Raw genomic sequence first — 24895 nt, forward strand, 5'->3', positions numbered from 1 at the left:
TGACAGCACATGGTATCTTTATATTATTTGGAGGGATAGGTTTCCTTCCAACCACCTCAGAGAAGCTGACAATTTCTCCCAAGCTACTTCACTAGCTGCCTATTAATTTAAACATAAAACTCCAGGCACTAATAAAGGTCAGTGGATTGCATCTATGTTGGCGGTCTATGGGCTCAAGCAAGCTGTTAACCTAAAGAAAAAGAGCCTGTCCGCACCAAGAACTGCAGATGGCTCAAGTCCATCTTTGTGAAGAATGATACTCCAGTGACCAGAAGGAATATTTCTTTCAGCTCTTAAGAAATAGGCAATATTTAAGTATGAATGAGGTTAGGATTCTATAATGTTGTTAGTAAAAGTATATATGTTTAATAGAGTACTAATAGCAATTAACTACAAATTGGATCTCCAATGTTCTAGATGCTGTGCAAATAGAAAGTAGGAGATAGTCCCTGTACTGAAGAAATTGAATTTTGACAGGTAAAATAGATACAGAGTGAATGCAAGAGAATCACATGAAAATATACAAATGAATTTCAAGAAAGAGATGGGGAAACACTCAGGCTCAGGGTGCCTTCTGTCATACTTCCGTATCATGCTCAGCTTTCCTGGAATGGCAGGGACAAACAGGGTTATGTTATTCGTGGAAAAACTGTGATTTTTTTTTTCTTGTGATATAAGATCTGTGAAGAATTGTAACAGACTAAGGATGTTGTCTCAAACAGCACGAACTAGCCAAGTCAGCTGAACAACATTTCATTCAGATTGTGACCCTCAATCAGATCTCAGAGGATAGAGGAGCAAAAACCATTTTCCTCCCTTTATATCACAGAGAGAATGAAGGAAATGTCAGAAAGTGAACAGACAACTCAAGCCATCTGACAGTAGATCTAGGACACAGTATTATCAATAAATTGTATCAAAGGATGAGAACAAGGGTTAGTGAAGAGGAGGAAAATTAGGAAAAGAGAAAGTTTGAGAAGGAGGAGAACAAAGTGAGAACACGGAGAGCAGCTGGAAGGAAGAGTTTCGGAAGGGGAGGCTGAGGCAAGGAACCAGCCGGCATGCAGCAGAGAAGGGCCCCATGAGGCATGTCCCAGTGCTTTGGCTTCCTCTGCTGCTGTTTCCTTTAGCTGGAACTTCTGCTAGCTCCACTCTTATCTCCTTGTGCACAGATGGTGAGGCAGGAGAGAGTCACCAGGCTGAGCCTCTTGTCTCTGTCACTCTGCACAGTTGTGTCTCTGTGTACAGTTGTATCTCTGTCATGTTCCTGGAATGCAGATGAGAGGACGGGGCCATGACTAGGAAGCATTTTTATTCCCTTCCTTGAAGCACCTGCTGTCCTTGCTGCAGAAGCTCATCATTTCAGTGGCTTTATCTGGTCACATAAGCAGATTGGTATGTATTTTGATTGATTTCGAGGAAGAACATAATAGAAATGGCTGCACTGTGTATAAAAGCAATAGTAATTTCAACTCGGATTCCCCTACCACTGGCATTGGCAGAAATTTCCTAGGGCTCAGAGTACAAGGTCAAGGACTTTAGAAGTCTTCAGTAACTATTTTGCAATCAAACGTAAGCCCTGACCTACAACCGTCTCACTGCCTCAGCAGCAGTTACCCAGCAAGCACTGCAATATTATCACTGCAAGAAACAAGTCAAATGAAACCTTTCAGAGAGACGTGCTTGTCAAGGGCATGAACTGAGCTCTTCAAAGGTGAAGATCAACCTACTTCACCCTTGAGCCCACAGATGACAGTACATACTGCTAAGTGTTGGCTGTTCTGGGACACAGTGTGAGCAGGGCAGTTTCCAGCAACCTTTTAGCCCTGGGTCCTCTTCCTAGCAAAGCTCAAGCGTCGATATCCTCTTGGTGGGGGAATCTCCACACCAGTGGATAGCCAGGAAGCCTTGTGCTCTCCTGGCCCCACTCTGCCCGGCTCGAGGAGCTCTGACTCTCAACTCAGCTGCAGCTGCAAACTTCTGATTTGCATCCAAACTTCCCAAAGCGATGCTCAGATGATTTAGTTCCTTGTTGAAAGGAGCCAGCATTGAATTTGAAAACCGAAATCAGAGCCAAACTTCCTCAAAGTCTGGGAATGTTCTGATCTAGTGGGTTTGGTTCGAGCCCATCTCTAATATGAACCATATAGATACGAGGCTTGATTCTGCTTTCGTTTCCATTCACTTGACTTGAGAACAGGTTGAAAAAGTTTCTCGCAATATTCACTTGTGAGAAAAGGTCTACAAAGTAAGCCAGCTATTCTCCTGACATTTTACAGATTGCAGATTTCCTCCCTGGATATATTTTATAGCACACACAGTTTTCACTCTAAAGGATATTTCCAACAGTTCTCGTTTTATTTTTCAGGTTGTTTCTAAACAGTATCATGTTGTTGCCTTTTTCATGATGCATCATTCCGTCATAGCGTAGCATCAACCTGGTGTATCATGCAATTTTGCATATTGAGGATGGTATCACAATAGCAAGATCAAAACTGACCTATTCTATTCATTTTCCTTTATCACATGTTTAAAATCACTAATGGCAGCATTGTTTAGTATGAATTGATATATTTCTTCCCTTCTTCTAGTTCATTATACTGTTTGGGGAAAATTTGACACTTGGTGTACCAAAGTAGTATGAGATACTGTATTGTTGCAAAACAATCTATAGACAGCAAGGGGACGAAGCAAACCCTGTGTCACACAACGCTGTGGGAACTGTGGCTCGCTCACCATGCGACCCCGGAAACCAGAAGTCTGCTTTACCCCTCACAAAGCCAATTTCATTGTTTAGTCTGCAGGGAGCTCCATGGGTCCAGCACAGCTTGCAAGCCTGGTGGTTGACCCTCCAACACTGCGCGGATGTGCCTGTCTTGTCCTTGCCAGCTTCTGGCATGGATATTTGTGGGAGCAACTGCACTTGGATAGGGTGAGAGGTTGCTAATCACATGGATGTGTCTCCCAGGATGGAGCCATTAGCTCCGCAGGAATGCGCTATATGCAGATTCAATACCTCTGTTGTTTGTTATGACCCTGTGCTATTAGGGCAAAGACATTGGAAAACACAGTCACAAATCGCTCCATGAATGTCTCAGCCTGGGACTTGCTGTCTTGGTAACTAGCTTCCCGCATCCTGCAGGCCACAGATTTTCCTGAAAGAAAAACTATTCTGACACTTGACTATACCTAGAGACCACAACCAGGTGAAGTGACATATGCAATAGCACTTTTAAGTGTTGCCATTCGGGATAAGTGATTTCACATAGCTTTTGCCTGTGTGTGCTTTTTGGAATTTTTTTTTAGACCATCCTGGTGATAAACATCTTGATTTGGGTCTAAGATGATGCTTTCATGAGTTTTCTTTAGGATTTATATACCCTGTATGTACTTTCTTTACTACTACTAACTAATGGCAGACTTGGAGGAAAACACACTTCAGTCGCCAAGTACTCATTTATCGTATTGTGGTAATACCTTAATTTGTATTAGCGTTAGATTAAAATCATTGTCATGACTATCTTAAATACTCATCAGCTACAAGTTTCCTCAATGTGAATACTGTGCATTTTTCAACAAGAAAATCCAGGAACAATAATTTCCAACAGAAATCCAGGAAAAGACACAACATGTCTTTTACATTATGTTCACAGTACAGACCTGACCGGTATTAAAAGCTTATGCTTAATTAAAGTAAAAATTATGACGTAAGAAGTAAATTTCTTCACTTGTTCTCCCCGAGCAAGCCAGGAGTTCCCAGATGTCTGCATTTTGTCCAGGATTTCCTAGGTAGACCAGCATGCCCACACATTTCACAGCACCCATTGAGCAAGTGCCGTGACCCTGCTCCTCACACAATGGGCAATTAGTTCATGCAGTAAATCAAGGACTTCTAGAGCGCACCAGATTTATAGCACATGCACAGACCATCTGGGCAGTGCATGTATATAAATTCCTGAAAATCTGCATTGACAAAGTTTCCGGACTTTAAAAAAAAAAAAAAAGAGGATATGTTCAGGAAAGCCCAGATGTGTGATAGCTTTAACTGAGTCTGATCACAAGAGGAACTGTGAGTGGTGGACTGGATCACATATGAGCAGAATTCTTAGAAAATCCAGATCCTAATGATTGGCTAAGGCATGTATGCAAAATTGAATTTTATTTTTATGGGAAAAAATACACCTTTCTGACATACAAACAGTCCTCCCCTGAAAAAAAAATCATAATCCTAGTGCCAAAGCATTAGCCCTTCCTAAAAGCCAAGGGAAAAAAAGCTGTACTTGAACCAATCTTTGTCAATGCGTTTTTCCCTAATGCTACCCTCAAAAGCAGCTGGATAACTGTAGCTAACTTTCACAAAAAAATGTGATTTTTTGTGAGACATGCACCTACTGCATTTTCAGACAGAAATGTCAGAAAATTTAAGCCATTATTGTAAACATTTGGCACAATCACACATAAGTGTTCAAAAATATATATTATATGGGCAAATACTAGAAAAACTTAGCAATGTCGATGCTCTGTCCATAGCAAAATGGGTTTAATTTAATTTAAGAGTCTCACAGACTATTGTATCATTATAATTAAATTAATTTAAAAGCTTATTTTGTTTTTAGCTGGTGAAAAATTCATGCATAAACCCAAGAGTAAACAAACAAATAGAAAGATATTAGGGAAGCAGGGCAATAATATGCCTTTATGTACAACTTGATTCATTAGAGTAGCGTGGCAGAAGCAGACTTTTAAAAGGGACTTAAATGTGGTTGGTCTCATCCAGATCCAGATCTAGCCTAGTTACTTCATTGTTATTGAGATCAGACTCTGATGCCACCAGCGAAATTGCAAATACTCCTCTGAATATCATTACTTCATCCTCCTGTTTGCTGGCAGGGACTGAGCAGTACATTTTGGCACCTGGGCTGTCTTCTTTCCTGGCTTCCCAGGTCCCAGCTCTTGGTGCTGGTGGACTACAGGTCTGCAAGCCAAGCAAACCCATGTCGTGCTTGTGAGGCAGCTGGACAATGTCCAGGTAGCCATCAGAGACGATCCGAAGGCAAAGGTGGGGTATAGCAGGTAAGAGGAGAAGTGGCCTGACCGGGGATAAACACTGTGTTGAAAGAGGGGAGGTGTGTCTGTATTTTCCTAATTCTGTCCAGGAGCTGGGGAGAGAGAGGGAGCCAGCAAAAAAAAAAAAAAAAACGCTGGGGGAGTTATTTTCTCATGGTATCTCCAGCCAAAAGCAAGCTGTTACCAGAAGTCTTCTGAGACACATTGAGCCAGGAACAAAAAAAAAAAAAAAAAAGGGGGGGGGCCTTGGGGCTTCAGGCCCAAATTCAGATGATTCGAGGCACCAACTTCCAAAGCTGTCATCCAGAAAAAAAAAACACCCCGAAACCACATAACCCCAGAGATGCCAGCAGCCAGAGGACCTCACCAGGGCCATTGCTCCTCCACAGAGGTTCTCAAGTGTCTGGGAAAGAGCAAATTATGGGGCAATGGGACCTCAGGGCTTTGTTAGTTCACCAAAGAACCCTTGAAAGGTTCTTAAAAGGTACCCAAATGGTACCTCCGCAAAGGCGCACATCACACCCTAAAACTGGTGTGCTTTCTCTGGGTCCCATCCATTCAGGATATAAGTGGTGAGACAGCAGAGGGTAGGAAAAGGCTTCATTTTACACACATTTAAGCAAGTACAAACAGTGCATTTCCAGAATCACAAAATAATCCCATTTTTTAATAATATATACACACATATATACCACAAAGATGGATGTGTATAACAGTATATTCATGCAAGCATCTGTACATGTTTGTCTAAAGTTATGAATATGTGAAAATGTATACTAGCACATCTATATGTGTATGCATTTAGTTTATAAAAAGACTGTATTTTCTGAATCAACAGCACTTCAAAATCTCAAGCAGTGTTATCATGAGGCTGGAAGCCTGCCTGCATATGCACATAACTGTCAAATATAAGTGTTCCTTTAACTCCAGCCCCTGGTTCTGGTTTAAATGCAGTAAAATGAGCTCACAGCACATCACCAGTGGTGGCTCAGCATGGTGCCTGCGCAAGCAGGTGCCCCATCCACCTCTGGTGTTGATGGTAACATCAGCCTATGCAGGAGAATCAAACAACAGTAAATAAGTCTGACATGGCTTTAGCAACACTTTGAGTTGTTTTGTTTTGTTTTAAAAAAAGGGAATTGAAAGCAGTACTAAATAAAATGAGAGGGGTCACAAGTCTGTGGCCAAAATGGAACAATAACCATAGTAAACTGTTGGGCAATAAGAAACAAGAAGAGTTTTTATTTATTTATTTATTGTTTGTTTGTTTATTTGTTTTCTATCCTCCTTGAATGTTTTCCACTTCATGTCAACCACTGGCTTGTGGAAATTGATTCCTTCTGGACCTTTCCCAGTTATGTGTGCTGGGACATTGGCAGCAGGCAAGAGAGGCAGCGCAGTTGCCTCTCACTCAAATTCCTTGTTCCTTCTGTGGAAATGCTGCTCTGTCCCTCTGTGATGGGCCAGATTTGTTCTTTAAGAGCAGGAGGTACAAGAGGGGCAGGAGCTCCAGGAACCAGACTGGCGTCTCCAGCTGCTCTGACCCGCTGGCTGCACAACGGGTAGTAGCCTATACATAACTATGTGCCACAGTAGAAGAGGTCACTAGTAGCTGCTCCTCCACTTCTGAAATGTGGGGACCTCATGTGCTGACCGTTTGAGCCGCCAAACGCCTGTCACTTTTGGCGTCCTGTGGAATAGCGCATTGAAACTGTTGGAAACGGGGTTAGGTTCTCCAGTTATTTCAAGCAGACTTTTGCCATCCTGTCCTCACAAGACCTCAGTCTGTGAGCAGTTTCTTCTCCTTGCAGCTATAAAAGGCCTTGGACTATTGTCAAGGCCAGCTAGCGGTCCTGGTGGCAAAGTGAGCCCAGGCCTGCAGGCTGCCGTGTCTGTGGCTTGAATGGGTAGAGCTGCAGAAGCAACTCTGACAGCAGGTATGTGCCGCAGCGAAGGTGCTCCTTTGGGCACCATCATAGTGCTCCTCTGGGCATCGCCATTCTTCAGGTCTAACAAAGCAGGACATTTCCAAAGTATTGCTGAGTGAAGGGAAAATAACCCCCTCAGCTGACAGTCAAGATCCCATTTTGCTAAACATGGTCTATATTTGAAGCAAAAATTGGTTCATTCCTCATATGTTTACCAGGCAAACATATAATGAAAAAACAGGTGCCAAAAAGAATTGAGCAAGAGTCGTTAGGGGGTGACTGACATTAACATTATAAACATGGCCACTGCCTAGCAGCCTGCAGCCATTCTCAGATATTTGTAGATATACTTGAACTGGATTTACTTCAGATGCATAAAGCTGAAGTTTTCTGTAGAGGCATGAGATGCATCATGTATGTCTTGATGCCCTTGATGAGCATGAGTCTTCCTGAAAAAAAAAAAAAAGTTAGATAGTTTTTAGCATAGGAGATTACCAAATGTTATGGGAACAAAAAAAGAAAAAAAAAAACAACTTTGAGTAAATTGAAAAGAACAAATACATCTGAATACAAAGTATCCATGTGAGATTTTTTTGTTGTTGTTCCATCTCAAGCCAAATCTTTATCAGAGCATTTTTATTAGTGCTATTGATGCATCAGGAAAAAGTAAGCAACCAGAGAGTGTTCTTTAAACAGATAATAAAACCCCTCATTCGCAGAATCGAAAACAGATTGCTCCATGCTTGAAAAAAAAACGGTCTCATCATAGGCATCCTTTTACAAGGAAAAAAGACTACACTCATTTGTAAAATGAGGAACTTTCGCAAACAGTGAAAACCAAAAGTGCTGACACAAGGGAGGAAGAATGTTACCACAGTGAGATGCAAAGAAAAGAGACCAAAAAAAAAAAAGAGGGAAAACCTGTACGCCAATCCCACAAGTACACACACTCATTACAATCACTTGCTCTTGTTTGCGCTTTCTTTCTGAAATGATTAAAATACTTTAAGGAAAAAAAAATACAAGAAATCTCCTTCTGTCCAGGTTCACTCTGGCAAAATGTGCATATGTTCAGAAGTGTTTCTGCCACCTTCTGCCTCATGGGTTTAAATATGATTATTTCTTCCTTTAAGGGAACAGAACTTGTCCTGCATTTGAAAACCGTGCATAAAGATAGACCCTTACCGACCACCTTACTTCTGTCCTCTTATTGTTTCACTTATCTGAATGATTTTTGGTTTTAGTTCTAGCAGAGGGAATACATTTCCAAAGGCAATACAGTGACCAGAACAATGGTTCCCTAGTTTGGGTGGGAATTATTGCTACTACTGTAATTGTAGTAATATTATGTATACATAATAACATAAAGAAGAGTAGTTTTCCATTAAAAAAAAAAAGTCCCATCCTTTCCACACTGAGAAAAAGTGACCAAAAAAGGGCATTTAAAATTGCTTTGTTATGTTTGACTTCTTTAGCCAGGGGAAGGAGAAACACTGAATACAAAAACCCTCCAAAATAAGTCAATGTAGACAATATGGATGAAGAATTTTGTGCAAGATCTGTCATTTCCATTAATATTTAAGGACTAGGGGAAAAAACAGAGAGTCAAATTTGTCTACTTGGAGTTATGCTTAGGGAAATAATAACTTTCTACTTAAGAAAACAGGTAACTGTCTGCTTGTTGACCCTTGTCCTGTCTTCTGAAGGATGTCTTTTAAATATAGTTTGTGTCAACAATATACTTATATTACAGACTCTGATCGAAAGCTTAGTCAAGAAGGGATCTTTCCAGCACAAGATCTTCTGGTTGGTATTACAGAAACGCTTGGCTGAGGGAAGTCCAAGTCCATGTTCATTCTAAAGACTGTAGGGACCACCTTAAATTGACATCACTTCTCCAGACAAGGTGTTGAAGCAGCAAGACTAAACTTTTTAATGAAACCAGAAGGCTTAAAGACAGTACTGCCAGCAAGGCATGTTTCATCAACAAAGTACTATATTCTGAAAAGAAAGAAAACTCAGCAACGAGTCAGAAAGGATGGATATTTCATATTTTTGTAGTGGGAGTAATCTCTATGCTAATCGTTAGGGACAAGAGAAGGATGAATCAAGAAGACCTATTGTGGAAGGTAAATATAGAAAGATAAATCCCTTTTATAGAGTTTTTCAGACAATGATAATAATAAAATGTTTTAAAAATAGAACTGACAATGAGCATATGAACTGGTAGATGCCTCATTCAATTAAACAAATAGGATGAGGAACTTGTGCACTTTCTTAAACAGGAGTACTGTAGTTTGTGTTTAATAGAGAAAAAGTAGTAAAGGTGGGGAAAAAGAAGAGTACTCACAGCTCTTCACCAAGTGAACCATAATAGTTATACTGGAAGGTATTATGATGGAAGAAAAGAGATGAAGGGAGTATAATAATAATTACTTGAATTTTGCTACTTTGGGAAGCATTCTGGGAAAAGGCACTGTAGGATATTTAAGAAATTCATGCATGCGGAATATTCAGAATAACCTTTGAACTAAAGAGAGGACCACAAAAGGGCTACAAATTATATAGATATGGTGACATTATGCTATGAGTGAAAAACATAAGATATCTATTTGGTGAAGAGATTAAATGGGAGAGCTTGGTATAAAACAGATATCTTCTTAGAAAATCTTTTCTTCTTTGAGTTTTTTTTTTCCTTTTTGTGAGATTCCTCTTTTTCCCAGTCATTGTTTAGCTGCATTTCTTGTATTCAATTCTATTTTGAATATAAAGTTTAAAATTACAGCTGCTGAATCTAGTTGCTGACATGGAAACACCAAGAGGACCAAACTAGAGATATTCAGATCACTTTAAATTCAAATAAAGCTCCAGTGGGAATTGCAGATATTTCCCAGATCTCTGAAAAATCAGTATAGTTTTTCAGACACATATATGAAAAGATACCTTCTCATCCAAGTTCAAAAATAGTTGCTGCATGCTTAAAGGAGCTTGTTGATTTTTATTAACTGAAAGATACTTAGTTAATTGTACCACTGACATATTCTGTGTTGAATTTGACACTGAGAATAATGTATTCAATGTTTTCTTTCTTCTCATTAAATTCACACTTGCTCTTCTGTCTGAGACATGAAAATGTTGGAAATGATGGAATGGAGTGGCTTGTGGGAGGCCTCGAAAAATCCATGAATCTGCTCATTTTCTGAGACTCTATCAGCTAATGCCTCCTACCAGCTGTGCAATAATAGTAGAAATGTAGAATTGAATTTTCAGTTGCACATATGTGATGATGCTCTTTTAAAGGAGTGTTAAACTCCAAGTCTGGCCAAGATGTCCTTAGGTTCCTTTCTTGCCAGCTTGTTTGAGGAGATTTAGCAATGATTGTCAGGACCTTCCTTCGAAGTGATGCTTTCTATTCAAACTTCTGGGAATTAAGATATATTATCTACAGGGACAGATGTAATCATTGATGAATACAGAAATAGGTTTTTCATTCTACTTGCTTAAGGAAATGGGCTAGAGTTTGTAGAAGAGGAGGAGATTAGATCAATAACATCTTTAAAGAGAACCATGAGTGCAGAGAGAGATTGATGATAGTGACAACAACCTGAGAAGTGTGGAGAAGTCTGCAAATAGTTACTACAGAATTACTTTTTCTGCAGACTGTTTTTATTAGGCAGTCCCAATATTCCCCTCCCTCATCCTTATGAAAGTTAAAATTTCTATGTGAATTTGCAATTGATTTGACCTGCAGATGTCATTTCAGTAAAGAAATAACTAGTGAAGTCTTGCATTCCATTGTAAAATTCCAGTAAGTGGTCTGTTTTAAGAGCTGAAGTGAATCACACAGCTCCCCTTTAGTGATGCTTCATTTCAAAAGTTTTGGTTTAGCCATTTGAAGCATCCTGAAATTAAAACTGTAGGCTGGTTAGGAGCATGCAGCTGGAACAGACTTCCTAAGTCACTGGGTTCATCCTCTCCTGATGTTACCAGCTATGTTATATAATGTTTACGTAAAGCAACGGAACTTCAGCTGAAAAGTTACTCATTGTTTTCCTGTTCCTCCCACTAGAAAACTATTCCAGATCCTCCCTCTTCAGATAATCAAGAATTTTCACAGAATCACAGAATGGTTAAGGTTGGAAGGGACCTCTAGAGATCATCTAGTCCAACCCCCCTGCTCCAGCAGGGACACCTAGAGCACGTGGCACAGGGTGGCATCCAAGTAGGTTTGGAAGATCTCCAGAGAAGGAGACTCCACAACCTCTCTGGGCAGCCTGTTCCAGGGCTCTGTCACCCTCACAGCAAAGAAGTTCTTCCTTATACAGAGATTAAACTTCTTATGTTTCAACTTACACCTATTACCCCTTGTCATGTCACCAGCCACCATTGAGAAGACCCTGGCCCCACCCTCCCTGCAATTACGCCTCAGGTACTTGAACATATTGATCGAATCTCCTCTCAGCCTTCTCTTCTCCAGGCTAAACAGCCCCAGCTCATTTAGCCTTTCCTCATAAGATAGATGCTCCAGTCCCTTAATCGTCTTTGTGGCTCCACACTGGACCCTCTCTAGAAACTCCATGTCCCTCTTGTACTGGGGAGCCCAGAACTGCACACAGTACTCCAGCTGCAGCGTCACTACAGCTGAGCAGGGGAGCAGAATCCCCTCCCCTTGACCTGCTGGCAACACTCCTCCTGGTGCAGGCCAGGGTCCCATTAGCCTTTTTGGTCACGAGGGTACATTGCTGACTCATGGTTAACTTGTTGTCCACCAGGACTCCCAAATCCCTCTCTGTGGAGCTGTTTTCCACCAGGTCAGCCCCTAATTTGTACTGGTGCCTGAGGTTATTCCTCCCCAAGTCCAGGACCCTGCACTTGTCCTTGTTGAACCTCATGAAGTTCCTCTCTGCTCAACTCTTCATCCTGTCTAGGTCCCTCTGAATGGCAGCACAGCCCTCGGGACTCTCCTCCCAATTTGGTATCTTCTGCAAACTTGCTGAGGGTGCACTCTGTGCTGTCATCATTGATGAACAAGTTGAAGAGCACCGGGCCCAGTACTGACCCTTGTGGGACACCACTGGCCAACATTCATGCCGGCTGTTATTGCTTTCCCTTTTCATTCCTGCCAGAGCAACTGCTCTGCTAAATGTGGAAAGATTAGACATAGTGTAGTCTCATTGCAGACAAAGGTGTATGGGTTAACATGCCACTGAAAAACTTGCATTGTATTTTATGTCATTTTCAATGCAACTTTTTTGCTCCTGGAATTTAACTGAAACATTGTGATGACAAAAACTAATCTTAGGTGGCTACACCTGTTTTGCTAATTTAACTAATCAGAGTAGTGGGCAATGATTACACTGCTACAAACATTTGGATCATTTGAATATGTTGCAAAAAAAAGAAGGCTTCCCGAAAATTCTTTATTTTTTTAATTTACAACAGATTTTACATTTACAGGAAACCACTTCTAAAATGCACCACATTGCAATATTTTCCGTGTCAGCTATTTAAAGTGTTCCCAAGAGAGCATTCCTTTTGCCTACCCTCCAAACTTCCTTCTCCCAGTTCAGCCTGGAATCCCATTGTAATTGGGCTGATCCAATTTTTGCTCAAACCACTTTCACCACTGGCAGTCACTAGCCTCATATGAAATAACTTTGTGAAGCTGACAAAACTGGAATTTGATCTCCTATGCAGGTCGATGCTTTCCAAATACATTCTGGTAAAAGTAGGAAGAGATTTCATCATTAGAGCCTGCAGTCAATTCAAAAGACTTTTCTCAGCTCTGCATCACACTTTGTGACTTTGCAAAGAAGCGTTCAGAAAGTTCACGCACAGTACAGACCAAAGTTGCCCATTTCCTTCATCATCATGGTGTGGAATTAAAAACATTTGGCTGGGCTGCCTAATAGGCAGCTGCTTGCAATTAGATAGAGCATTACATCCATTTCTTAACTAACTTCACAACTGGGTAGCTACAGTATGAGCAATATACCGTGAAAATTTGCCAACATGGTTAACTTCTCTCTGCTTCTAGTGGTTTCTATACCTTACCCTCATTTTTCTGTCTGCCCGCATACTGTCAGACTCGTAGCATTCCCATCCTGTCGCAAGATGGATGGTTAAAGATTTGAGCAAGATTTTTGTCACTCTTTACGCAGATATGCTGTTTTGTGGCAGGACATAGGTTGCAAAACTAATGGATTTGATCATTCTAAAAATAGTGTTAGCATCTGAACAGAAAGGCAATTATATCATTTTTTAATATGCTGCACTTTCATTTCCCCTGCTAAAGTGAGGTTAAGTCCTACTCATCTCTCTCACACGAATAGTCCTAATGACGTGATTTTGGAAAAAAAAAAAAAAAAAAAAAAAAACAGTTTTCACTGTTTCATTAAAGGCTGAAACAAATGCAGAAACATAGGGAGAGGTAGTTGAAAGACGTCACAAATTAAGAGACAGAATATGTCTTATATCAAGTTTTAAGTAAGAGAAAAGGCATCTAAGTTTAAAATGTATGGAAAATGTACTCTGCAAATGTATGGATACTGAAAAATAAATTAATGGAATTTCTGCTTTCCATTAGTTACTTTGCTTTACTGGAAGTTACCAATAAATATAGATATATCAAAGACCATAATGTTAATGCAGTTGACTTGTACATAGCTGCAAATTCAGAGTAGTTTATTAATTGTATTGAACAGTCCTCTTAAAATATGCAAGAGTTGGTTGGAAGGACATCTACTGCACCCAGTCTTTGCAAATTAAACCTTTAAATCCTCTACTCTCCCTTCCTGAGAACAAAGACTCACTTCTTGTCCTGGCAGTTTTAGACCAAGGTCAAGGTGAAGGCTGGCACAGACCTTATTCCTCTGTGGGCTCAAGAAAGGCACTGGAGGGTGCCATTTAAGAAGGACAGAAGAGAGCAATTTTATGAGGAAGTCAAGGAAAGGAGAAGGAAGAAGGAAAACATAAGACAAGGGGACAATATAAACCAGGAGACAAAGGAGCACCAGACATAATTGTCTATTGTGGAATGAGAAAGCTGAGAGCCTAAGCTGTTTCCGGTGGCTATGAAGATGGAGCACTGCCAGGGACTGGGCTTTTCATAGGTCACAGCAGAAATTGCTGCTGAGGGAGCTAGGGCAGCCATCTAAAGGAGAAATAGGTTATTCATAGATGCTGAGGAACAAATTCTGGAGTGCCAACATGTACTGTGGGACACCCTCAACTCCTGATTCATTCTTGCTGTTTCTGCTGTTGATTGTTCTGCTATTGGCCTTCTGGAGGTGATCATGAGAGCTTCTCATCCTGCCTAGCCTCGCCAGATACCCCAATGAAGGGCACGTCTAATAGGATTTGTTGTCTAATCACATGCAAAAACTCCCGAAGTTACATGGACTGTTACAAACTGGGGAGAAAGAGAAAGACAGTAATCCATACACCCCTGTCAATGGCAAGGACAAAAAAAAAAAAAAAAAAAAAAAAAAAAAACTCATATTTTCTATGGGAATTGATTAAAAAAAGCCTATTTAACCTGGTTGAGGGACAGGAAACGATTCACATGAAAAATAAACTAATACTCTTCACATTTACAGTGTTTAATCTTTTATCAAGATTTCTCAGACTACTCATGAAAACAGAAGTTTGAGCTTACCTAGACAGCTCCCCTTCTAGCCAAATTCATAGGTCACCAAGCATTGTGGACATTTTTGGAGTACAAAAAGTGTTTCTGGATCCACATGTGACAAAGAGGAAGGGAGAGGTAACCCATACTGCATGCATTTACTTACGATAAACATTTATTTATTGGTCTCTCAATCTTACTTTTGTAGTTTGCAGAATCATCTTTTCAAAAATGGGCTTCCTAAAACCTGTGTGTTTAAATTATATCTTCAATCAAGAATGCCAATTATGAGCTCAAAAATTCATTAAGCTGCATATTTTCCAGAATCACTCTCTGGTATCCAAACTGTGGTCTAATTTAAACACTGATAAACTTTTGCCGATAAGAACGGGAACAGGAATTAGTCTTTCTAGGAGAAATGGACAAAGCAGTTCTCATTGAAGAGCTGACTTCAAAGAAAAGAGGTCAAATAACCTACTGTTGCGTAATGCATGATTATGTTTCCTTGGTTGTTGAATTTAAACTTTGCAGAGAGGATAAGGATACTAAAAATTAAGGCCTTGGAATTTCCACTTCCCATTAGTAACTGCTTTCCTGGAAGCAATTAGCATCTATAAGTGTATCACAGGATGCAATACTACCACAGCTGGAATGAACCACCACCTTTTTTTCCTCTCTTGTCCCTACACTTATGTTCTGTGATACAGGATTTACTTTCTTTTCCATATTCAAGAGCAAGTACAATCAGACATTTAGCATCCATTTGTTCATTGATGCCCTTAGGAAAGCCTCATCTTTGGGTGTCTACTGCAGACCAAATTTTGAAAATCAAATCCTGTTAAAAAACTTTCAACAGAGCATTCAAAATCACTAACTAGCCTAGAAAATTTAGATCAAGTTTCCTTCAGACAGCCTGTCATGCCAATACCACTGAAAATATTGTATTGACTAAACAAATCAAAATTGGTATCAGATCTTATATCAAAGGTAAATTTATGAGACCAAAATGGAAATATATGAATTTGAAAATACTGCTGTGGCTCAGAAGACCTGCATTTTTAAAACTATATTCTACCTGATCAGACTGAGTCTCCCACAGTCGAGCTTTCTTGTACAGTGGTATGAGCCACAAGTGACTTAGGTATGTCAGATGCCAGAATATGGGAGCATTTAATTGCCATAGCCATGTATTAGTCCCCTAGTTTCCTAAATTTGCTGTCTGTCATGCCTGTTGCCACTAAAGACAGGGTGGCCCAAAGATGCTCTATTCTGCCTTGCTTTGGGTCTACCAAAGTATCAGAACCAGTCCTCGGACATGTTGTCCTATTACCTGCACTAAATGCTGGAGGAAGAGAAGAAGGTGTTTGTCATTACCACTCCCACATTTTTAATATCATAGACTCACAGTTAGAGCACATATGTAAAATGGGGGCCGAGGAGGAGAAGGGAGGTCTATGCTGCAACTCCTCTCTAAGAGGACTTAAACCCATTCAAAGTGAGTGCCTAATCAATGTTTTCAGGGTCCTCCTCACACCACGGTCTGATGAAAGTGCATTCAGATCAAACAGAAATCGATTCAACAGGGGAAATAGAAAGATTTCCATTCCCTAACTTCTGCACTTTGCACTGTAATTTCTCACCTACCCTGCTGTTTGTTATGGATCCCACCTGTGCGCTATGCAGGACAGTTTGTACACCTAATTTCTTACTACAGTCTCATCCAGAGAGCCTTTCTGCATTTTTTTCCCTTAAGTATATGTTCTGATAGTAAATGAAGCAAGCTATAAGAATTGCTTGGTTTGTTGTGGAAATCCTTGATTTAAGTCACACTGGCAAAGACCTAAGAGCAAGCATTAACACTTAATATGCCAGCCAACTGGCCAAGCTTCAGAAAAGTTTTCACTGTAGTGTGAAAAAGAAAATGCGCAAAGCAGCAATGAGAGAATGAAAGCCGAAGTCAACTCAGTCCCCAGAGCTCTCGCTATTTACGAATAGGGAACAAGAGATTTCGAAGAGCTGGAATGATGTTAATCTAAATGTACATTTATGTAACTGAGACTGGGAAGAGGCTCTGTATGTCCCTCTGTTAGTATATCGTACTTTGGGATTAAGTGTGAGAAAAAGTGTCCTTTGGTAATTATCATCACATTGTCAGAGAACAAATGTTACCACAAAACTTTTGATGTTTGTCACTGACAAGAAAGCTTTATCCTTCTCACATGATGTGACACAATCTCTGGCCCCAGACTCAGAATATATCCGCCGATGTCAACACTTTCTCCTTCCACTTTCTAAATATTGCTGATCAGGCCAAGTTTCATTTCACTGAAAAAGCCACTTTCTTTTCTGGTTGGGTGGGAGAGGGAAACTCAGAAGCTATAGTAGCCAAGTCTGTCGGGTTTAGACTGCAGCCTCTGCATATTTCAGCTGAAAACTTCCCTAGAGCACAAATATGCAAGGTAGCAAAAGTTTCTTCACTTCATAATGCAAATTTGCTATTTAGGTAGTAGCGCTTGGGACGTGCTTAACTGCCTTGTAGCCTCTAACTGTTCCTTACTCGGATCCATTCTGCCGAAAGAGGTACTTATAAAGAGTTGCAAGAATGAAAGCAGAAATCTTTGCAAGCATTTTGATGACTAAGAAACTGAATTTCAAGCTGTCCTGTGCCAACTCTCTTTATGTTAGCTTTTCAAGTGTTGAATTAATGTTTCTGATAAAGACCTAATTAGGATAAACACACTTTGGACTGCAGCTGAAACATAGTTCTGCCATATGGATTGCTGGTGTTGTTAGGCTCTTGTGATATACCAAGACGTCTGGAAATTACTGGCTTCTGTCTTCTCTGACCATATCTAAGTTATACAATCTCCAACCCAGAATATTTAGACTATGATCACTTGGTCTTGTTCCCTCTCTTTCTACAAATGTGCTTGCACACATATTCTGCTCTTTATCCCTATTTTACAAATAATCCAAATCAAGAGCACTCCAGAAAAAAAAAATCACGCACAGAATCACAGAGTGGTTGAGGTTGGAAGGGACCTCTAGAGATCATCTAGTCCAATCCTGCTGATCAAGCAGGGACACTTAGAGTATGTGGCACACAGTCATATTCAGGTGGAGTTTGAAGATCTGTGGAGAAGAGCCTCCGTAACCTCTCTGGGAATCCTGTTCCAGGGCTCTGTCACCCTCACAGCAAAGAAGTTCTTCCTCACACGGAGATGGGACTTCCTGTGTTTTAATTTGTACCCATTATCCCTTGTCCTATCACTGGCAAGCACCAAGAAGAGTTTGGTCTCGTCTTCCCTACGTTCACCCCTCAGGTGTGATATTCCTAAGATTGCCTCTCAATCTTCTCTTCTCCAGGTTAAACAGGGCCAGCTCACTTAGTCTTTCCTCATAAGATAGATGCTCCAGTCCCTTCATCATCTTTGTGGCTCTACACTGCACCCTCTCTAGAAGCTCCATGTCCCTCTTGTACTGGGGAGCCCAGAACTGCACACAATACTCCAGGTGCGGCATCACCAGAGCTGAGTAGAGGGGGAGCAGAATCTCCTCCCTTGACCTGCTGGCAACGCTCCTCCTGATGCAGGCCAGGGTCCCATTGGCCTTCTTGGCCATGAGTGCACATGGCTGACTCATGGTTAACTTGTTGTCAACCAGGACTCCCAGGTCCCTCTCCACGGAGGAGTTACCTGTCTAGGTCCCTCTGAATGGCAGCACAGCCCTTGGGACTGTTGGCCACTCCACCCAGTTTGGTATGATCTGCAAACTTGCTGAGGGTGCGCTCTTTCCCTTTGTCCAAGTCATTAACGAACAAGTTAACAGCACTGGGCCCAGTATTGACCCCTGCAGGATACCACTGGCCACAGGCCTCCAACTAAACTCAGCCCCATTCATCAAAACCCTCTGAGCTCTGCCATCCAGCCAGTCCTCAAACCACCTCACCGTCCACTCCTCTAACCCACACTTCCAGAGCTTTCCTATGAGCATGTTACGGGAGACAGTGTCGAAAGCCTTGCTGAAGACAAGGCAGACAACATCCACGGCTTTCCCATCATCCATCCAGCCAGTCATCCAATCATAGAAGGCTATCAGGCTTGTCAAACGACTTCCCCTTAGTGAATCCATGCTGGCTATTCTTGACCTTGTTTTCCTTGACATGCCCGGAGATGTGCTTGGTTCATGTGAGAGCTGTAAACATGTTCTGCTCTTGGCAAAAGCATAAAAAGCTCTTGGCAAAAGCATAAAAAGCAAAGAGTATAGTATGAAGTAAAAAATCATGGAAAACTCTATTTCTGTTGTTTTCAGAAGACAATGCAGCTGGTCAGTCAGGACAGCCTGCAGCAGCAGCAGCAGCAGAGCCACAGTTGGTTTGTTTTAGACCTTCTGCCAATCTGGGGCATTATCTGGGTCTAACCTGGCTTTTCCTTCATTATCAAGATCATTATCAAGTTGGCCTGGGCTGCCTGGATGGTCAAGTGGAACTGAGTAATGTTGTGGGTCTTTATATCACGGCAAAGAAGACCACCTCTGAAAGACCAGGGGAAAGATGGAGAGATTCAAGAAGATACAAATGTAGAAAGAGGCATTAGGAAGTGGCAGACAGAGTAAGGCTGTACACATATTTAATCTTGCTGTCCTTGCTGTTCTCATGGGATGGGTGATCTGGCCTCTCAGCTGGACTAGTCTGGATCACCCAGTGATCAATGCTCATTCATAAAGCAAAAAGATTCCAAGACAAGAGAAGCTTTCTACTGGGGAATTCCCTAAATGTCTTCTCTGACCAAAGCTTCCCTTTTCTATATGTGCCAAAAAAAAAAAAAAAAAAAACAGTAGGGAGAGGAGGAAAGGAGAAGTACAGATCCTCATTAGTCCATTTACTGCCTAGGACAGAAATGTGATATCCACTTTTTTTCTAATTTCCAGTCTAACTCCTTCTTTGTTTACTAGGTAGGAACTTCATACTTTGGTGATGCCAGTAGACTTTCCCATCCATTCCCCACTAAATTCAATCTTGTGGGGTAGGATTCAGCTTCGTATTCAGGCATATAAATCTAAGTGACCTTCCATGACATCTAGGAGAGCTCTTGTTAATACTGACACAGGGGCACAAGAAGTCAGACAGCTCCCCATCTATTAGATACTTGTGCATGTTCAGCTCAGCTACCCTGTACACACCAGTGACCATCTTGACATGGGCTCCCTTCAGATGTCCACACATTGATGCCTCATGCTATTTGAGATACCCTAAGAGATCCTGCTTGGGCTCCAGTGCTACCAGAAGCGCACAGGCCTCACATAGGTTCTGCACCACATTTGAGACCACCACGTGGATAGTGATGTCTTAGTACCCTACAATATCTCAAAAGGCACAAAGTGTCACTGCATGCACAATCAAAGTGAAGCCTAGCTCTCCATTGACTACAGACAGGGCTCATGCACCTTGACACTCCTACTTTAGGAGTACCCATGTGTCTGAATCCCCTGCTCCTCCATCTTTTTTTTTTTCCATCTTCTCCTGTATAAATTACTGTTGCAGTCAAGATAACACAAAATCGTCCCCTGCCTTCTTTATCTTTAGGAAGAACTCCTTAAAGGAAAATATTGTGATGCTTTCATTCTGAAAATTGTGAAACGACAGGGAAGTTTGATTCCATGCTACATAAAGCTAGATATGACATAAAATTGGTGATGGCACTGGACACTCCTGTTTTACTGGGAAAAAAAAAGTTTAAAGTAGGACTCAAATTTAGATTGAGTGTAAACTCAAATCTGTTTTGAATTTTCAGCTCTTATTGTAAAAAAAAAATGTTTATGAGAGTTGAGAATATCATTTTATTTTATACAGAATAGTTAAGGTTGCAAGAAAAGTACATGTACTTTTCACAGTAGGTCTATGTATTTCTTTTGGTGCAAATTGTAATTACACAAATTGGCTAATAATAATTTCAAACATGCAGTGGGCACACGTCTTATTACTTTCTGAACTCCACAACATACCCTCTGCAAAAAAAAAAAAAAAAAAAAAAAAAAGAAACTTCTACACTTCCCCAGCCTTTCCCCAGTGCTAAAATAACTGCTACATCACAGCTTACAAGTCAAAAAGCATATTTATTTTTGGTCATTTTCCTATGCCATTTCCTGTCACTGTAGATGTGTGCAAAAGTTAGGGCTACTCTACAATAGAGAAATTTCCTTTCAAGAAAGGAGAACTAACAGGCCTATGCTAAACAAAACCCTAAATAAACCCTAAAATATTCTCTGAGGACATGGGAGAGAGGACTTTTTTAAGTGGCCTCTTTGTAAAACTTAAAATTTAGATGGAATAGAAAATAGAACCCAATCCTAATTAGGGTCTAATGGCCCCTTGCTGGCTGTAGGAGAATTGTTTCAATTATACTGTGACCAGTGTCATTGCATATCAATAGCTGGAACCTCTAATAATGCCAATAAACTATTTCTTTTGTTTCCTTTGTTAAACTGTTTGGTTTGAAGCTATAAACTGGGGACAACATCATCAATTGTCATCCTTCACTTGTGAAGCCATTACGGGGTGCAGTACATTCTGGGTTTTTAAATATCGACTTCTAGCAGGCCCTTTCAGTACTCTGAACGGCAGTCTCCTAATTTGCTTGTTGTTTCCACTGTTCACACTCCAAGAAAGAAGAATTAAAATAGTACTAGCTTCAGATCAAAACATACTCCTTAGCTCCTGTTGGTCTGACTGAATACAGAGATTGAATTTGATACTGACCTTTATATAACAGCTTGTTTTAAAATAAGTAGTTAATTAAAATGTGACATATCACAAACACTGAAACTTTAAATAACTTCAGTCACCTAAAAAAAGAACAGATAGCTTTTGCTAAGAGAGAAAAGTACTAGTAGCTTACTGAGGAAGCTTAGCCTCCAAGGCCAGTCTAGCTAACTATGGCCTTAGGGCCTAATCCTTGCAAAGTCCATCTGGAGAATGTCCTAATTCCACTGCTTGCTCTTCGTGATCATCCTTCTGCCTTTTTTTTTTTTTCCCCACCCTTGCATCCGTTTAGTGTCCTCATTTGCTTTCTAATGACTTTCTAAAGTGAACTAAGCTTTGGTTTCTTTCCCAGATGACCTTTAGGTAGCTTTCCTTTCTGTGCTTTCCTACAGCATAGCAATGTTTAACTCCCATACGCTAGAGATATAGAGCAGGTAAGCAGGAGCAAAGCTGAACCATGACAAAATATATGTGTAAGTTTACAAAAGAGTAAATAGAGTTGGATACGTGTCTGAACCACTCCTGCTGTGCTTAGAAACAAGAAGATGTGCTGAAAAATGTTAATGCTAGTAGCCCCAGCCAATGTTTATGTGGGGTATTTCCAATGTAATTTCCTGTGGAACTTGCTGTTTTTCTGAACTGTAGCTATTCAACTCAGCAGCCTCTTCCACAACCCAGTGGTGCGTATTGATTCCTGTCCAGAGGAGGTTTCAGGACTGTTTCAAACATTTTCTTTTGCCAACTTGATTCTTAGACACTGCAAAAGCTTTGAAATTCTTGTTCTTCAAAGAGTCACTATTAATCAGCTGTCAAGTCTGATAAGAACCTGCAGTGCACATACTGCAAAGCTACTTTCATTTGGAAAGCAATCTAGCTATAGTAGTCTGTTTTCTGGTATCGGTTTATTGCTTTACCTTCAGGTATGAGCACTATTTCCAAACTTCAACACCTAATTCAGAGATATTTTACCTTTTACATATCCCTATTTTTCTTTTTGAAAAAAAGATGAAGGTGAAGAAAGTGCAGACCCCTGTACCCCCTATACTGCAAATTTAAAACTCTCAACCACAGGCTGTTTTTTTTTTTTATCTTCCATGGACCCCCAAAAATAAGTTTGAGGATTCCTGATGGTATGTCGACCAATAACTGAAAAGCAGGAAGTCAGAACTGCTTGTAGAAGGAAGTGAAAATACTGCAGTCTTGTAATCACTTTAACTTCACACATAAAAGAACATAAGGCAAGTGAGACAAGTCATCCCTGATGTCATTTCTTACTACTTATACCCTGTTTTTGAGTGCAAGCTCTTTAAGCAATTAAGTCTTGCAGTTTAAAAAGCTTGTCGAAGAAGCCTTATACTAGCATTAATTCTCTTACGTCCTGACACACTGACCTGAAACACTAAACTCCTTTTATGTCATCAGGCTTCTTACTAATAGGGAAATCTTGTTTGACACCGAGGATTTGACAATCTGACAATCTGGTTGAATTTCTGAAGTGAAAAATTCCTTGGGTAAACACAAAGTGGGTTGAAGAGGCACGCTGATGCTACTGGTTAGGTACATGTTTACACTTAAAAGTCACTTTATTAAAAGTATTGATTCATCTGAATTTGTCCCAGTTATTCTAGACAAATCCATTTTACAGGAAGCTTAGCTAAAAGAGAGAGAGGTTAGGGGGTGATTTTAACCTTTGCATAAGTAGGTGGCTAATCATGGCTTCAGACAGCCACAGTGGAGGGGGGAGGCCCTGCATGAGGGTAGATCCAACAGGTATGTTCATATTTAATCATTTCACTGATGTATAAGCTTGAGATGCATTGTGGGATCAAGGTCTGAGCAACAAGAGCAAAGACTAAAACAGACCTGGGAATGTTCTTTACCGCTTTGAGAATAATACTTTTCTCTTTATGATACGGTTTTTAAATTATCTCTCGGTATAGGATATTAACAACCTTGTTTTTTCTGAGTGCTGGTGCACACATGTGGTGCATCTGCAGATGCTGTGTAAGTTGTTCCAGCTCCCCTCCATCCTGCCAGGTCTCTTCAGCCCTGACTTGCACACTGTCCTGTTCTGTTTCCCTCCACAGCAGAGGTTAGCAGCTGTGTAATGCTCTTTTATATTCTAGGAACTATGATGTTATTACCAAATTTATTTTTCCTTGTAACTTGAGAAAGGAATAAAAAACAGATTCTCATCTAGCACAGATCATTACAGCCCATTTATGATGGCAGAGGTTCATCATACTATACAGAACAAAGTTAATTTTTTTATCAAATGGGAATTTGACTCTCAAAGTCCAGACACCGAGGAAGACTCCATCAACTCTCAATTAGTCAAGATCTCCAGAATAGCTAGACATCAGGGTAATTCTAGATGAAAAGCCTTGCTTCCTAAGTGGGTCAGACTCCTAAGTTCCATTTTGACCGTTTTTTTTCCTTAGAATCTTGAATCAGACTTGAAAAGCCTTTAAAGAACCATAGGAGATGGAGATGGAAGCGTAATTACTAATTTTGCCATTTCTCCAGCCACAAGCTGAGCTATCAGGCCTGCAACCCTGCAAGGGCAGATCTCAGAGTGCTCTTGTTTCTCCATTCTTTTTCATGTTCTTGGAGGCTGCCTGAGTCTTCCCTGTGCATCTTGTTTTACTTTTGCCAGGTAGAATTTCTGCTAGACTATGACTTGTATTGGTTCAAAGAGTCTGACAAGGAGTGCAAAATAAGAAGCAGCATAGAGCTTGGGATGGGAAGTAGAGGACTTTGGGAGGTCAGAGTGAGATCTTTCCTTGCAGGGGCATGAAGTTTTATTTTGGCTCCCCCATCTCGTATGCCCATAGCACATGTTCAGCTGTAACCCCGAAAGCGCTGTTCAGCTGCCATCTAAACCCTCAAAGGGCTACCCTGGTTGGAAGTCTCATGGCATTTAGCTCTGGGCCTCCATGCTATGCCAGCATTGTCCTGACGGTGAAAGAGCCGAGCAGTCTGGTGCCTAAAGTACATCCAAAGTGAGTCAAGTTGACTGTCTTTTTGATCACAGATGGGTTGTAGGTAAGACAGAGTGTACCCTACACAGCCAGTATATTTGAAAAGAGAAAGAATAACCTGCTGGGATTTGTTTGCTTGTTTGTTTTGTCATTCTGGGAGGTGACATTCTACCTTCACTTCCACCAGATGTTGTATAATAGTGTCACAGTTAGAGAAAAAACTGAGAAGCACAGATGGGGTTCAAACACATCTCCTTCACTTTGGCCACCCAACAGTCTGGAAGCCACCACCCTATATCATGGTGCAGATAAGGATGGGGGACTTACTGAGGGTAAGAGGGACACATTAATCCTTAGGATTACAAAGGAAAAGACCAAGGCCCTTGCCCACACTCCCAGCACTAATTCACAGTCACCAGCAAAAGAGGCTATAAAGGAGAAGACATTTGTGTGATGGCCCCCTAGCTCCTCATGGAAGGTACCTCACACACTGAAGTGGGGCGCCTCATTCTTCCTTCAGAGCTGTGGAAGA

At 40.8% G+C, this 24895-nt stretch overlaps 1 protein-coding gene across 1 annotated transcript in view; it reads right to left on the minus strand.

Annotated features, from left to right (window-relative positions):
• Positions 1–4002, minus strand: part of PREP (prolyl endopeptidase) — a 322394-nt gene extending 318392 nt beyond the window's left edge. Inside the window, exon 1 of the mRNA XM_088538295.1 lies at positions 3987–4002. The gene's annotated coding sequence lies outside the window, so the exon portion shown is untranslated. The remainder of the gene's footprint in view (positions 1–3986) is intronic.
• Between the last annotated feature and the right edge of the window lie 20893 nt (positions 4003–24895).

The sequence above is a fragment of the Tinamus guttatus genome, unplaced genomic scaffold (genome assembly GCF_059628265.1).
Source record: "Tinamus guttatus ecotype Peru unplaced genomic scaffold, ASM5962826v1 Tinamus_guttatus_pri_ptg000046l, whole genome shotgun sequence".
Taxonomy (NCBI): Eukaryota; Metazoa; Chordata; class Aves; order Tinamiformes; family Tinamidae; genus Tinamus; species Tinamus guttatus.